Here is a 14949-nt window from a genome sequence, read left to right on the forward strand (position 1 = left end):
GTGTGTGTGTGTGTATGTGTGTGTGTATGGAGTCTTTAGGATGTTTTATATACAAGAACATGTCATCTGCAGAGACCATTTTACCTCTTCCTATTCAATTTGGATTTTATTTATTTACTTACTTTATTTATTTAGTTAGTTACTTATTGCCTGATTGCTCCAGATAGGACTTCCTATGCTATGTTGAATAGAAGTGGTTGAAGTGTGCATCCTGGTCTTATTCCCAATTTTGAAGGAAAATTTTCCAACCTGTAAAAGTTGGTATGATGTTAGCTATAGGCTTGTGATATATGGTCTTTATTATGCTGTGTTATATTCTTTTATACCCAGTTTGTTGGGCGTTTTTATCATTAATGGATGCTTTTTCTGCATCTATTGAAAGAATTGTTATCTTTTATTCTATTAATGTGATGTATCAAATTTATTGATTTACATATGTTGACCTATTCTTGCATCCCAGGGATGAGTCCCATTTGACCATGGTGTATGATCCCTTTAATGTAATGTTGAATTTGGTTTGCTAATATCACCAAGGATATTGACCTGTAGTTTTCTCTTTTTTGCAATGTCCTTAGGCTTTGGCTTCAAGGTAATTCTGGCTTTGCAAACTAAATTTGGAGGTGCTCTCTTCAGTTTTCTGTAAGAGTTTCAGAAAGACTGCCATTAATTCATCTTTAAATGTTTGATAGAACTGACCAGTGAAACAATCTAGTTCTTGAATTTTGTTGTTGTTGTTGTTGTTGTTGTTGTTGTTGTTTTTGTTGTCGGAAGGTGTTTATTACTGATTAAATCTCCTTACTTGTATTTGATCTGCTTAGACTTTCTATTTCTTCATGATGAGTCTTGGTAGGTTTTATGCTCCTAAGAATTTGCCCATTTCTTCTACATTATTCATGTTGTTTGCATATAATTATTTATAGTAGTCTCTTATGATCCTTTATATTCTGTGGTATCAATTATAATGTGTACTCCTACATTTATAATTTTACATACTTGAGTCAGTTTTTTCTTGGTTAGTCTAGCTGAAGTTTAGTCAATTGTGCTAATTTTTTCAAAAGGCCAACTCTTAGTTTTGTTAACTTTTCTTTTGTGTTCCTATTCTCTATTTCCTTTATCTCTGCTGTAATCTTTACTATTCCCTTTCTTCTGCTAACTTTGGTCTCAGTTCCTTTTTCTTTTTCTAATTCCTTGAGGTATAATGTTAAGTTGTTCATTTGAGATCCTTCTTTTCTCTTAATGTATAAGTTTATAGCAATAAATTTCCTCTTAGAGCTGCTTTTGATGCATTCCATAAATTTTAGTATGTTGTGTTTCCATCTTCTCTTATTTGAAGTTAATTTTGCTTTGCCTTTTGATCTACTATTTTTTGAGGAGTGTGTTGTTTAATTAGCATGCAATTTGTAAATTTTCTAGGTTTCCTCCTTTTATTGATTTCTAATTTCATACAGTTGTTATCAGAAAAGATACTAGATAAGATTCTAACCTTCTCAAATTGGTTAAGACTTTCTTTGTGGCCCAACAGATGATATACCCTGGACAGTGTTTCTTGTACTCTTGAGAAGAATGTATATTCTGGTGTTGTCAGGTGGAAGTTTCTGTCTATAGATGAGCAGTACTGTATAGTCTGGGCTCAAAGACTATCCGGAGTCACTGTTCAAGATCCCTAGTTATGCAGGGCCAGAGGCTATACTCAACAGTCAGGCAGGGTTGGTGGCTTAGCTTGCTGTCTAAGCAAGTCCATATAACGGGCTCTATGGCCGCCTGGGTTCTCTGACCAGGCTTCCTGGTCAGGTAAGACTGGAGGCAAGGCCTAGCAGTTAGGTAGGGCTGCCAATTTGGCTTCTCTGCCCAGCCATGCCCATAGAATCAGACCAATGGCCAGTATGACCCACTGGCTTGGGGCCCAAATCAGACAGAACTGCCATCCAAGCTCCCTGGCCAGAAGGGGCTACTGGCTAGGTTCTGCAGATGAGCAGAGCCAGTGGCTAGTATCTCTGTGTAGTCACTACTGCTAATAAGAATGCAGTCTGCCAAGATCCGAGACCCAGTTGCTGTGAGCCCAAACCCATCTCTATTTCTGTCTGATCCCCATTTATCAAGCCCCACAGATTCCCCCACTGATGCCAGTGAAAAGAGACTCAAGTGCACCTCCTGGGAAGCATTTGACAATGTTGGGAAAGCTGAATTCCACTGTGGGCTCTCTTTTCCCACTGGAGAAAACCCCTCTCAGTGTGGGCACTGTACTGGCCTAGTGGAGGGTCAGTTGGTTCAGAGTGAAACCACATCTCTTACCTTTTAATGCACTCCTCAGACTCTGTGCCCAAATGAGGTGTTTCAGCCTCGTTCCTGCGTTTCTCAGAATTTCCCAATAGTGCTTGTCTATGGGTAGTTGTAGTTGGTTTTCTTGTGAGGGATGTTGAAGTCAGGAAAGACCTATGTTGTCATCTTGATGATGTCAGTTCAAGAATTGGATTTGGAAGGTCTCCTTCTGTTCTTGGAGTTATGGAGGCTGGGAAGTCCAAGATCATGGTACCAGCATGGTTGCTTCCTGGTGACAATCTTCTTCCTGGTTTATAGCCAGGAACTTCTCGTTTCTCATGTGGCAAAAACGTTAAAATCTTAGCCTTAATTGTAAAGGTTTTTAACAATATTAAATTAGTTGCCATAAGAGTAAAACTACTTGTGTAACAAAAAGGGCTACATTGTTTAGATGTTAGGTAGTATTGACCACACTTAGAGCACTTTTTTGATGAGTCTTAATTTCAAAAATACGGTTTGATTTAAGATTCAAAAGGATGGCTAACATGATTACTATCACTTCTTTTTTAATGATCTCTCTCGAAGGAAACTTAGTAGGGTGATCTGGGCTAATCAAACCAGGTCTCATTCTTTGTTTATAGTAGCGGATATACAAATTACAAACATTCTTCCCAGGAGGAATTAGGAAATTCCCCGTGGAGTATTGGCCTTGCAATTTGAGAACCGAAATAACATGCAAATGTCACAAGCATTAAAGAAAAAATCCTTGAAATATTTTATTTCTTCCACTTATAACTTAATTTGTCATTGAAAATATGACAATTATTATTACCTTTTTTTTTGCAAAATGTGATAATGACTTAATAGAAGAAGAAATATTTATCAGTAGTGGATAATAGTACTACCAGCATGTTTTTAATTGTATTGGCAAAAGTTCCAATGTAATTGGGTCCTAGAGCATGTCTACAAAGTCAAACATGTAGCCAACACCAGTTATACAAAGTTACATCACGAGTTATAAAAAGATTAGATCTTCTGTTTGTCATTTTTCATTCCGTGTTTATATTCCGTGTCTCTGTAAACATCTAAAAGAACAAATACATTTTTTGTGTTTTCCCAGATAACTTGGGATGAACTCTATTGGGTTGCTGCGGTCCTGGTTACTGCTTAAGTTTTACAGATTGCTTTGTCATACAGCTAGACTACTATAACTATGTTAGGTCAGTTAGTTTTACAACATAGAAAGGCATTTCATGTTCCTCAGTTATGGTTATAAGAAAGCTTGCAACCTAAGGAAAACAGCTTTTATTTATTAAAAAAAAAAAAAGAGCCAACCTTCTCTTATCAACCGACAACCACGCACTATAATTTTAAACAGCTTTTCAGCAGAGTATTTCCTTTCTGTCCAGTGACTGTTTTAAAGTGTTGCTCAGCTTAGGGACCAAAGCCTCCTGATTAGCTGTGTCAGGTGGGTCCGCTCAGAAACCCAGCATACCTGCAGGTCAAGGCATCCATTCGGACATATCCCGTTAAGGGTTACACACCTGAAGAGGTAATGATGAAGGAGGATAAGGAGGAGGAGAGGAAAATGACTGCAGAAAGTTGAAGAATTTAACAGGGAAACGATAGCTTAATGTGGTGGGTCTAATTTTTTGAAAGGGGGCAATAGTGATGGTATTGGACAGCTATTTCTTCAGTTTGGTTGTTATTTTTAATATACTGTGAACTTTAGCTATTTCAGTGGCTGGGCAGTAGATTCTGCTTATGCCTTTCCAGGTGAGAGTTACAAGTGAAGAAAATTATTATTCTTAAGCTACGTATGTATTCAAGGTTTTCCTTATATAAAGAGAAATTGAATCAGAGGATTAATTATACTAAAGAACTGCTGTTTGGGGAACGTCTTTTGATATCCTGCTCATTGCATGCAAAGTTGCACTGTGGCAATTTTGCAAGTGAATATTCTTTTCTACTTCAGCTATGCCTGAGAAGTTTTTATTTTACAATTTCTAATTTTCTTCACCTTTATTTGTAAAACTTATTCTGCTTTTCTTTCTGTTATCCTTCTTCCCTTGCCTACCTCTCTCCTTATCTCCCTGTCACTTCCTTCCTCTTTTTTTTCTATCTTTTTTACTCCTTTTTCCTTTTCTTTTTTCCTTTGCATGAAATTAATATTGAATAAAAAAGGTGATTCTTTTTAGGAACTTAGTCATCATGGCTCATGCGACTATAGCTGAGATAGTTTTATTATTTGAATAATTTTCCTTAGATATTTCCAACTACATACACACAAGATAATATCTTGCAGTTTTATTTGAATTATAGATGGATTCCTCAATGATCAGATGAAAAACAAAATTAAATGCCTAAAGCCGTCTGTGACTTTGACATGGCCTTACTGAATGTCTTGAAAGATTAATCAGAACCTAAAGACAAGTACTACCTACTTGCTGGACATTAAAAGTCCTTAATGATTCGGCATCTGCTTACTTGGTTTCAATTTTTGCAATGCTTCCCCATTCGTATTGAACTAGAACCACATTCCTTAGTTTGCAGAATATCAAACAAAAGAACTTCTTCTAAGACACCATGCCACTTTGCACATTGATATTCTTCTCCTACCCACTTTTCTGTCTGAGAAACTTGTATTTATTTGTAAGACTCCATTAAAGGGGAAATTTCACTTCTCTACCTAGGAAGAATAATTTCTGCCTCAGCCCTGGCAGCCTGTGGCATTTGCCTCTACACTAGGAGTTATCACTACACAAACTCTCATAGAGCACACGTTTGTTTGTCTTGACCATCTTTTTATTCTTCAGCCTCGGATATTACAGTGTCTTGCATGTGGAAAAGGGTTAATAAAGTGAATCTTGAGTCACTCAAATGATAAATAATAACAATTTTTTCCAAAAATGTATGCAACACTTAATTCCAGGATGGCTCAGAGCATTTTAAATATTTTAATTCAATATGTACAATTCTCACAATCACTATATATGTTATTTTTCTTATTTAACAGAAGAGAAAACTGAGAAATTTAACAGAGACAGTTAACATTGCTCCTTGGGTCACACTGCTAGTGGGAAAGATCCAGCATTTGAAGCCAGATTTGTTAACCTTGTCAACCCATTTCCAGGCTTAAGAATATTCGGTATCTCCCTATATTCTGTAGGATAAATTCCATTCTTATTAATAGACAAAAAAAAGGGGGGGGGGAAGTCCACTTAATTTTATGGCTTCTGCATAAATTTTTAGATAGTTATTTTTCAGGTTCCCAAAGCTCCTCTCATCTTGAAATACTTGTCATTCTGCCAACACACACTGTTTTATCAAGCCACTATATGTATATGTATTTTTCTCTGCTTGGAATGCTGTCCACCCCAAACCCTTCCTTCATCTGACTGGGAAAATCATGGGTAGCTTGTGAGAATCCACAATCATCACTGTGTCTTTGAAGATCTAGAGAGTTCTTCCCTGAGACTCACATTCCTCAGTGTTAAAGTACATGAAGAAATGCTGGTTCGGCAGAGGCAAATTTTAAGACCCACTGCACTTTATTGTTATATAGAGAGATGGAAATATTAAGAGTACAATTTGGAGAGGCAATGCTGGCACTAAGATTCAGTAAAGCAGAACAGAATAAAGACTTGTTTTGTGCAAAACTGCAAGTTTCAGTTAATTCCTTTTGTTGCCTTCTGGCTTAGTTTATTGGAAATACAAATTTTTGTAACAGGCATATTAGAATAGCAATAAAGATCAAGCTGTCAACATAGGGTTTCCTATCTAGATAGTTTGTGAGATTCATGCATCTGCCTATGGGTTATGCATTGCTAACTCCAGCTCCACAGAAATGAAACGTCACGAGCAGCAATGTGTGCTTTATTACTTAATTTGTGGCCTATCTTTGGATAGGACAGAGAATCAATGTCCTTCTATTAGTTTCCATATTTTGTTTTATGAGTCCCATTCCTGAATCGTCTAGTCATTGATGAATACTTCATGTTAAATAGCTGGTCATCTGATGAAGAGAGCAGGGCACCAGCGATTAGGGAAGTGATGCCAGTGTGAGGGTAATTGAAGGTGCCATGCAGATATTTTGCAACCCACATAAAGAGGAAAGTAAGATGGTAATGTCATTCTTAATGACAGGGAAAAGGTCAAATGACATAGAAATAAAACAAGACAAAGTAAGCAAAGAATTAGACACACATCAACTTGCTTTAAAAAGAAAACACAAGTTCTCCCTCTAAAAAATTACCAATATTCAGCTATGTATAGCTCTTCATCATCAGCTTTTTGTCGCCTCTACAATTCTCTTAGGAATGGAAATTGGTGTTTTACAATGATAGCGTCTCTGGCAAATGAAATCTCCTCTCTCCTCAGATTAGGGGAAGAGAAAGAACAATGTTGGGGGTGATGAATGTACAGGGACAGATAGTTTCTGGTGCCAGTCAAGGGTCATAGCATCAGCTGATCACATTCTTCCTGAGTCTCTATGGATTCCAGTGTGGAATTTATCAAATGGCAAGAGACAACTTTGCCACTGCAGTGCCGCTGACCTCTCCCACTATGTTTTGTCTGGAGTACACATAATTGTGCCAGCGTAGTATGGAATAGTGAAAGACTGTGAATTTTGGAGATGACCTGGATTTCAGTTCTGAAACTGTTGCTACTTAGTTTTAAGAATTTAAGCAAGTTGTATAAACTCTTTGAATAACAGTTCTTACTTATGAAATATAAATTCGAAAGGGACTAATTTGCAGGATAAACAAAAACCTGGCTTATAATATGCATTCAGTTTCATAAATATTTTATTAATATAAGCAAAACAGGAAAATTTATAACTATTTTCTTTAGAAACCAAGGAGATTTGATGAAACTTTCTCACATCATGAGGTCAGCAACCTAAACTATTAGATTAAAAGAAAAACAAAAATTGCTCATAATGTTAATTCAAAGTAAATAGAAACTTAAGAAGCACAATTTCTTATGAAAATAAAAAACAAAAAGAAAAACTATATTTCAGATGAAATTATTATTCTATTAAGAGATATTGAACAAAGATTTACAGAAGTTAAGAAATTTGCATCATTAATGTCAAAAAACACCTTAGATACTAATGCTACTCTGTTTTATTCTATGTCATTTATCATGACAGTGCATCAACTAAATCTAAAAATTAGGATTAAACTAATTCCAAAAACCTTTGCTTTTTGCTGTAGCTTGGTGTTGTCTCTCCTCTATCTCCAACTTTAAATAATTCAATTTCCTACTTGACATTTTGCATTTTAACATTTATTGATTTAATGGGGTTATAGAATACTATCATTTTAATTTATACCATAAGGCAGTGATGGGGACGTCCAGGGAGAATTTTACAAAAGACTATGGTTATTTGAAAAAGGTTGGTATTCTAAGTGATGAGGCTGAAAGGTTAGATTATTAAAACAAAGGTAAGCCTTCTGGTGTTAATAGAGGGGCAGCAGAACAGAAAACAAAGCCCTCCACATTGCTAAAACTAATACAAACCCAGTGGTGGGGCTGGCTTCCTTGCAAAGGTGAACGCTGGATTTGTAAGGTCAGTATCCATTTCTTGTAAATGTACTGATAATAGGCAAATTGAATCCTGTGTTACTACTTTGTAATATACAGAGTGATGGTGATACAGAAGCAATTCAAATTCAACTTGCTAGATGCTTTATACAAAACTAAATTTTCTCCAGATCTTTCACATATAATGACTCTTTAAAAAAGACCCAACGTGGTTTCTACTATAGACAGTGCATACCTCTGGACTCTCAACTCCATTTGGACCCTTTTCGCACTCACCATAATTTTCTTGTTATTTTACTTATATGCCCTATTTCAAATAAATAAATAATAAAGGTATATTTACTGAGAATAACATTATGCCAAATCATGAGCAATAAATTAGTTCTCAAAGAACAAGAGAGAAAAAAATTAACCAAGTGCTAGTTTCGTTATCAACCTACAGTAAAAACTGATTAATGTATACAGCTACAAGGTTTAAGAAGATATGAATTAACTTTATATCAATATGTGTACCTCATGGTATAATATTTTAAAATATTTCTATGAATTGCTCATATATAAAGGGATAGATATGGAAAAAGAAAAAAGAAAACCCTTTGAAATAAAATTATTTTTAAAAATATCAAAAAAGGGGAAAATCACTGATTTTAAGTGTCCTTTTCTGGTACACATTAGTTCAAAGAAGTGAGGTGTCTTTGTTGCAAATGAGTGAAAGAGAAAGTCTGGGTGTGGTTAATTCACAGTCCAAATATATCTGTGAGAAAAGAGAGAGGAAAAAAAATTGGGAAATACTCACCAATGTTTGAAAATCTGATAGATATAAAATGAAATTCCATAACATGTAACATCTGATTATTTCATGTAAGTATTTTTATGGTTTACTGGCAATTTGGCTTCATTTATCTGTGAATTTTCTTCCTCACCACCCCTCCCCCTTTTTCTATAGAGTAGTTTACCTTTTTGCTTATTGATGTGTACATTTATCCTGGGTACTAATTTACTGCTTGTCATGTGAGTATCTATGTCAAGCAGGTACTCATAAAAAGATGGAGTGAAAAATATGCAAGAGATTATGAGATCCTCACTTTAGGGTGGTGAGTAGTTTTAGAAAGGAAGGAAGAGAATGAGTTAAGGGAGGATATACTTCAACTCTTTAAAATTTTATTTGTTAAAATTTTTGAAGTAAATATGGCAAAATATGTTTAACCCCACCTGAGAAATGGGACTTACTAGGAGCTCAGATTTCTCAAAGATGAGGGTCTAGGTGGCCCATTGGGTAAACTCAAATTGGCATAGGTTCTAGTCAAGAGTAGGGGAGTCAGGGCAGTGTAGAATGGGATGTAGAAGAGAGAGAAAATAAAAATCACTTCCAAACTTGAGATCAGCTGTGACAGCATGAGCTAAAGTTCATCCTACTGACCATCTTCTTTTTACTTTTCTCAGGACAAGAAACCAGTCAAAATCCTGGAAGAACTGCTCTCAGATGGGGTTAACTTACTATGAAGCATGATACAAGCATCACAAGAGGTAGTTTATAGTTCATTTTGTGGTTTATCATCCAAATCCTTTGGGATTGAAGTACCCTAACCCTTGACTGCTGAGAAAGTTGGCTGTTGATAGCTCACAGTCACATGCCATTGTGAAAATTGTTTACTGTCAAAGGAAGCTTCCTCACCCAGACAACATTCCCTCCCCAGCGCAGTTACAGGAATCGAAAGAACTGAGTCCCTTACCCTTACCCAGATTTGAGATTCTCTGGAGGGTCACCTTAGTTTCAGAGCTCCCTGTGAGAAAGGCAGAATCCATTATTGCTACCATGACACAATTTAACCTAATTCACTCTCAGTCTTGCTTTTCGCTCTCTCTCAAAATTAGTGTTTATGAGAGTACTCTTCAATCAACCAGATTCAGGTCATCAGATTCCATTCCTGGGGAGGCTTATCTATTACTAGACTCTGAGCTTTAAAAGGTAAAAGTAGAGGGAAATTATTTTTAGTTTACATTTAAGCTGTCAGCCTAATTTAGTAGGCAAAAAAGAGGTAAGAAATCAAGATAAAATCTTTCATGAATAAGTCAGTGCTTTGGAAAACAGCATGCTTGTATTTGATTTCTGAGAAATCTGGACATAATAGGACAAAGAAGAATTCAGAAACTCTGAGATAGATCTCCATTCATGAAATTCATGAAGAAAGATTGGTCTATTTTCATATAGTCAGAGTTTTAAACAATATACTAGTCCCCTTCTCCCATTTGTTCATTTATGCAACAGGTATTAAGCTATTCTTATATGACATCTACTTTACTAAGCAGAGAGAATTCAAATAAAAGGCAGCCCCCGAATGCAAGGAACTAGTGAGAATATTGGTAATAAACCAAAAGTGACAAATAGTGTAATAGATGTTGTAATAGCCATTTACACAGGATCCTTTATGAATAGATGGGGAAAAAATAGATATAATGGGAGGGAGGGTAGAGGAAGTCTTCTTGGAACAAATGAAGATTGACTTCACCATGGTAGCACAAGAAGAAATTACTTAGGCAGGAGATATGGGAAGAAAAATATGAAAGTATTTTACGTGGGAATGGTAATAGGTTCTGAGACACTTAAGGTAGTGAATTTGATATAGTTCAGTAGATCTGACATAAATATATTTCTTTAAAAATTTTTTAATGTATATTTACTTTTGAGAGAAAGAGAGAGACAGAGCATGAGCGGGGGAGGGGCAGAGAGAGAGGGAGACACAGAATCTGAAGCAGGCTCCAGGCTCTGAGCTGTCAGCACAGAGCCTGATGCAAAGCTCAAACCCACAAACCATGAGACAATGACCTGAGCCAAAGTCGGATACTCAACTGACTGAGCCACCCAGGCATCCTAAATATGTTTCAAAATAAGCCTATAATGGTAGGTAGTGATCAGCCATGGTGGTTCCTGGTATAAAGAAAATTAGTTTGAATGCAATCCTGCCCAAACAGGGATGGATTCTTTAAAGAAGTTAAAATAGAGGAATCTTCTGATCAGACACGTTTTACAAATAGTACTCTGAATGTAGACTACTATACATCCATTCCTAATTTAAAGATCAGAAATATAATCTCACAGAGTCCTGGATAACTATCCAATGGTGTGCAGAATAGTCCTACCCCTTTTTTAGTCTCACTAACAGGATACAAATAGATAACTCAGATATGTATCAGGATGATACCTAATGATATTTGTGTAGGGTTGAGGGGGGAAATTATCAAGAGATAATGAAGCACCTTGGGACAACAATGGGGGAGAACCCATCCATCACCACAGTTCGAATCAAATGATTACTAAAATTCAGTTTCTCATAATTGGAACTGAGACACTAGAAAAAGGAAAATTTAAATTTAAAGTACTTTAAGTTTCCTAGGGGTAGTGAGAGTGTGATCAGGAAAAAAAGTCTAAAATGGCTGAATGGGAAAAGCAGATATCATGAAAAATAAATTAATATGCAATAGTGGCCATGCCTAATGGGAAGCCAGAGTGCAATGGAGTCCACATGAGAGCAACCATAGAACTCAGCCCAGAGTTCAAGCAAACTCATCTTATGGCTTCCATAGAGGTCAAGCCCTAGGGCAAATAGCAGGATGGAGAAGGTTGGAGAGTGCATGGGGATGGAAATGAAGATGATTCAGCATAAGATCTAAATGGCAGGAGAGGAAAAATAATTTTTTTCCAGGCTTTTGAGTTCAGAGCTGAGACCTCTATAATAACAGATAGATTAATAACAGAAAAACAAACAAGTTTATTAACATGTACTTTTCATGTATACATGTGAGACACCCAGGGAAAAATTAGTAACTCCTCAAATTGGCTTAGGATTCAGTATTAGATACCATTTTAACACGGAAAGGAAAGGCGGAATATAGGATACAGCAAGTTCACTCCCAAAGTTTGGCTAAGAAAGCAAATACCTTTATTGTCATAGGTGGTAAGAATGGTGCAGTGGAATGGTGTCTTTGGTTTCCCACAAGAATGTGAGACACCCCCAATCACAGACCTGCTAATCTGTTACACCAGGCAGGTGCTACTGGAATGGAACTTTTCTAGCACTAACAAAACTATGAAGATTAAGATGACAAAGGTCCCATATGGACAGGGAACCCTTATGGCAAGCTTCCCTGACACCTGGCACAGTTGGACAAAGAAAATGCTCTTTCTTAGTTCCAGCCCATTTGGCTATCTACCAGGTTGATGCTAGTACATACATGCTCCAGATGGCCGAGACCAGAGAGAATATTCTCACTGGTCACTAAGCCAAGCTCTTAAGACATAGAACAAATTGAAAGGAAAACCTTATCTGACCTGTCATTCTTTTCTTTATGACAAATGACACAAAAGACAGAAATAAAAGAAAACAATGACCATTTCTGGGAGGAAAAAGATCACCAGAAAACAAGAGTACTCATAACAATTTTGTACCAGAGTCATTATGCCCAAGGAAATACTTCATACAAATATTTTCTCCTGCTTATCCAAATTTGAAAAGGAAGGGACAAGAAATTTTTATCTTTCTCCTCAACCAGTCACTACAGATCAAGGACCCCCGACTTTGGTAAAAAATTCTTATCCTTCACCTGTCGGCCAGTTTCCAGGATCCCATACTCAGGCTCCAGAGAGAGTAGGGTTTCTCGGAAAATCCCGTTGAGGTTACCAAACTGTGAGAGAGAAAGAACAGTTTTCCCTCTACTTTTCTAGGTTCTTGGCTGAGACACCCCTGTAATAAAAGACAGATTAACAGGAGAAAAACAAACAGAAGTTTAATAACATGTATACCTCCGGTATACATGGGAGATATACCTCTTGTACACATGGGAGATATCTAGGAAAATCGAATAACTTTCCAAAATGGCACAAGCCACCACTTTAAATAGTGTCTCCAGCTAAAGACAAAAGATGTTGGTGGATGATAGAGGGCATAGGGTGATGTGATATGAGCCAGGGGCAAATGCTCAAGAAAGAATTCTTGAGACGTTTCCAGTGGAAAAAGGTGTTTTTATTAAAGCATGGGGATGGGACCTAGGGGCTGGAAGAGCCTCAGTGGGATTGTGAGGAGGAATTGATCATATACTTTGAAGTTGGGGTTGGGGAAAAAGACGAAGTTTCCAAGAGGATTTTCATATGTTAAAGGACGACTTAGAGGATCCTGGTGGTCTGGCTATCATCAAGTTGAGGTTGCTTTTTTGCCTCTAGCAAAGCATTAACATTAAGAAAATTGTGAATTTTTTAAGGAATGTTGTATTCTGCCTGTCTCAAGTATTTATCAATGGGCTGCAGGTTGTAAGCAAATTTAATTTTATCTACATATCTTTTGCCTTTGTTCTCCTCAACAATTGGAGGCCAGTTATGGGAGGTTATGAGGAAAAGCACGATATATAAAGGTAAGGTTGTTATGCAGATTTAAGCCCTTGTCTTTATTGATAAGAGTTTCTAGAGATTTAATCATTCTCTTCCCTGGTACAGAGGGAGACACCCTTACTTACAAAGAGAGATTTCTCCTATAAACATAAATGTTTCTTCCATTCAGTTTTTTTTACCATTTCTCCTGTGCCTGCAGTTAAAAAATAATAATAATAACCAGCTCAAGAAAATCCTTATGCCAAAGAGACATCTTCTGGAAAGGCAAACTCTGCTCCCCTTCAGTATAATGGTAAAGGGCATTGGGGTTTACGACATTGTAAGTAAGAGCAGAGGAGATAGGGCCTGATGGATCCTATTCCTGAGTGAATCCTGGAGAAATGGCTAGGTCTGAGAGGATTGGTTGCTAGACCCAAAGCACAGGTACAGAAAGGAGGCCCCTTTCATCCATGGTGGTGTTCAAGTACCATATGTAATTTACCATGTGGGTTTTAAAAAAAGGGAGATATTACTAAAATTCCAATGATTGGTGGCTTTTTCCTAGTTCTCCCTTACCTAAACAAGCTTCCTCAATTCTTTTGTGACCGTAGGGAAAGAAAGAAAGTAACCACAACTATTGAGATTGGATTTCCTGGCAAATCAGTTTGGATTTCCTGACAAGTAAAGGCATTAACATTGGTTGATGAGGGAGCTGTGGGACAAGCAGAGGGCAAAATACAGGCTGGCACATACACCCTCCCCTGCGAGGATGGAATATGTATGATATTCTTTGGACACTCCTGGCTACCCAAGAACAAGGGAAAGGGGATTAAGTGATTGCCATGGTGATGTGGGAAACTAAGGCAAATGAAAAATTAAATTCCCTTACTGCCTACAGCCATTGACAAGTCCTTGAAACAGAGTGACCTCTCTCTAGGAACTCAGCTAGGTTCCTATGGTGACACATTGCTAGGGGCAAAAAGGAATCTTAGCTTAACATCTCAACCTTGATGATCCTATAATTCTACTTCCTTTATGTCAACTGCCCCAAAATACATGCTGGCAATCATACTCCCAGTTTATGGCCCCCCCAATATACATCTCATGTATATCTCATGACTGAGGTTTTATTAAATGGTAATAAATGGCATTTCCCTAGCAACAGCTAACGCCTCAAGGTTCTGGAAACCTTGCTTTCAAAGTACCCTAGAGACTTACTGTATCCTTGACCCCCTCCCCACCTGAGGGTATATAATGAGTAACCTGTCACAACTCCAGTACAGCTCTTTCTGCCCATGGGTCCTGTCCCCGTGCGTTAACATAATCACCTTTTTGTACCAAAGATGTCCTTAAGAATTCTTTCTTGACCATCAACTCTGGACCACCCCACCATCACCCCAAAACTTCATCATTGGTTATATACTTGGGACTCTAAATCAAGTTCTGTTACCAAGAAAATTGCAAAAAAGAAAAGCCACAATTCTGAACCACACATTAATCTGCTCGGATTTAAACCTTTTGAGTATTTTATGTGTGTACACATAGTTAATGAAGTCTCACTGAATTCTTTAAGTACTTTGTAATGATAACTGTAGGAATTATAAACAAGAGTTTCAAGAATTGGCCTAGCAAAATGCTGAGAGACAGGAACTTGGTTAACTCTGTTGTACAATGAAAAGACAATGTAAGACATAAACGTCTTACTGAAACATCATTCACAGGCCCTTTAAGTGAAGGAAAGACCTTGTGCTTCTCACACCAGGATTCCTCCTGGTGAA

The 14949-nt window shown here is 37.1% G+C and overlaps 1 long non-coding RNA gene across 1 annotated transcript in view; it reads left to right on the forward strand.

Moving 5' to 3' along the window:
• LOC128312474 (uncharacterized) overlaps positions 1-14949 on the forward strand; it is a 43734-nt gene that overhangs the window by 20563 nt on the left and 8222 nt on the right. The window contains exon 2 of the long non-coding RNA XR_008291835.1: positions 9253-9336. This is a non-coding gene — a long non-coding RNA (uncharacterized LOC128312474). The remainder of the gene's footprint in view (positions 1-9252; positions 9337-14949) is intronic.

The sequence above is a fragment of the Acinonyx jubatus genome, chromosome D3 (assembly GCF_027475565.1).
Source record: "Acinonyx jubatus isolate Ajub_Pintada_27869175 chromosome D3, VMU_Ajub_asm_v1.0, whole genome shotgun sequence".
NCBI lineage: Eukaryota > Metazoa > Chordata > Mammalia > Carnivora > Felidae > Acinonyx > Acinonyx jubatus.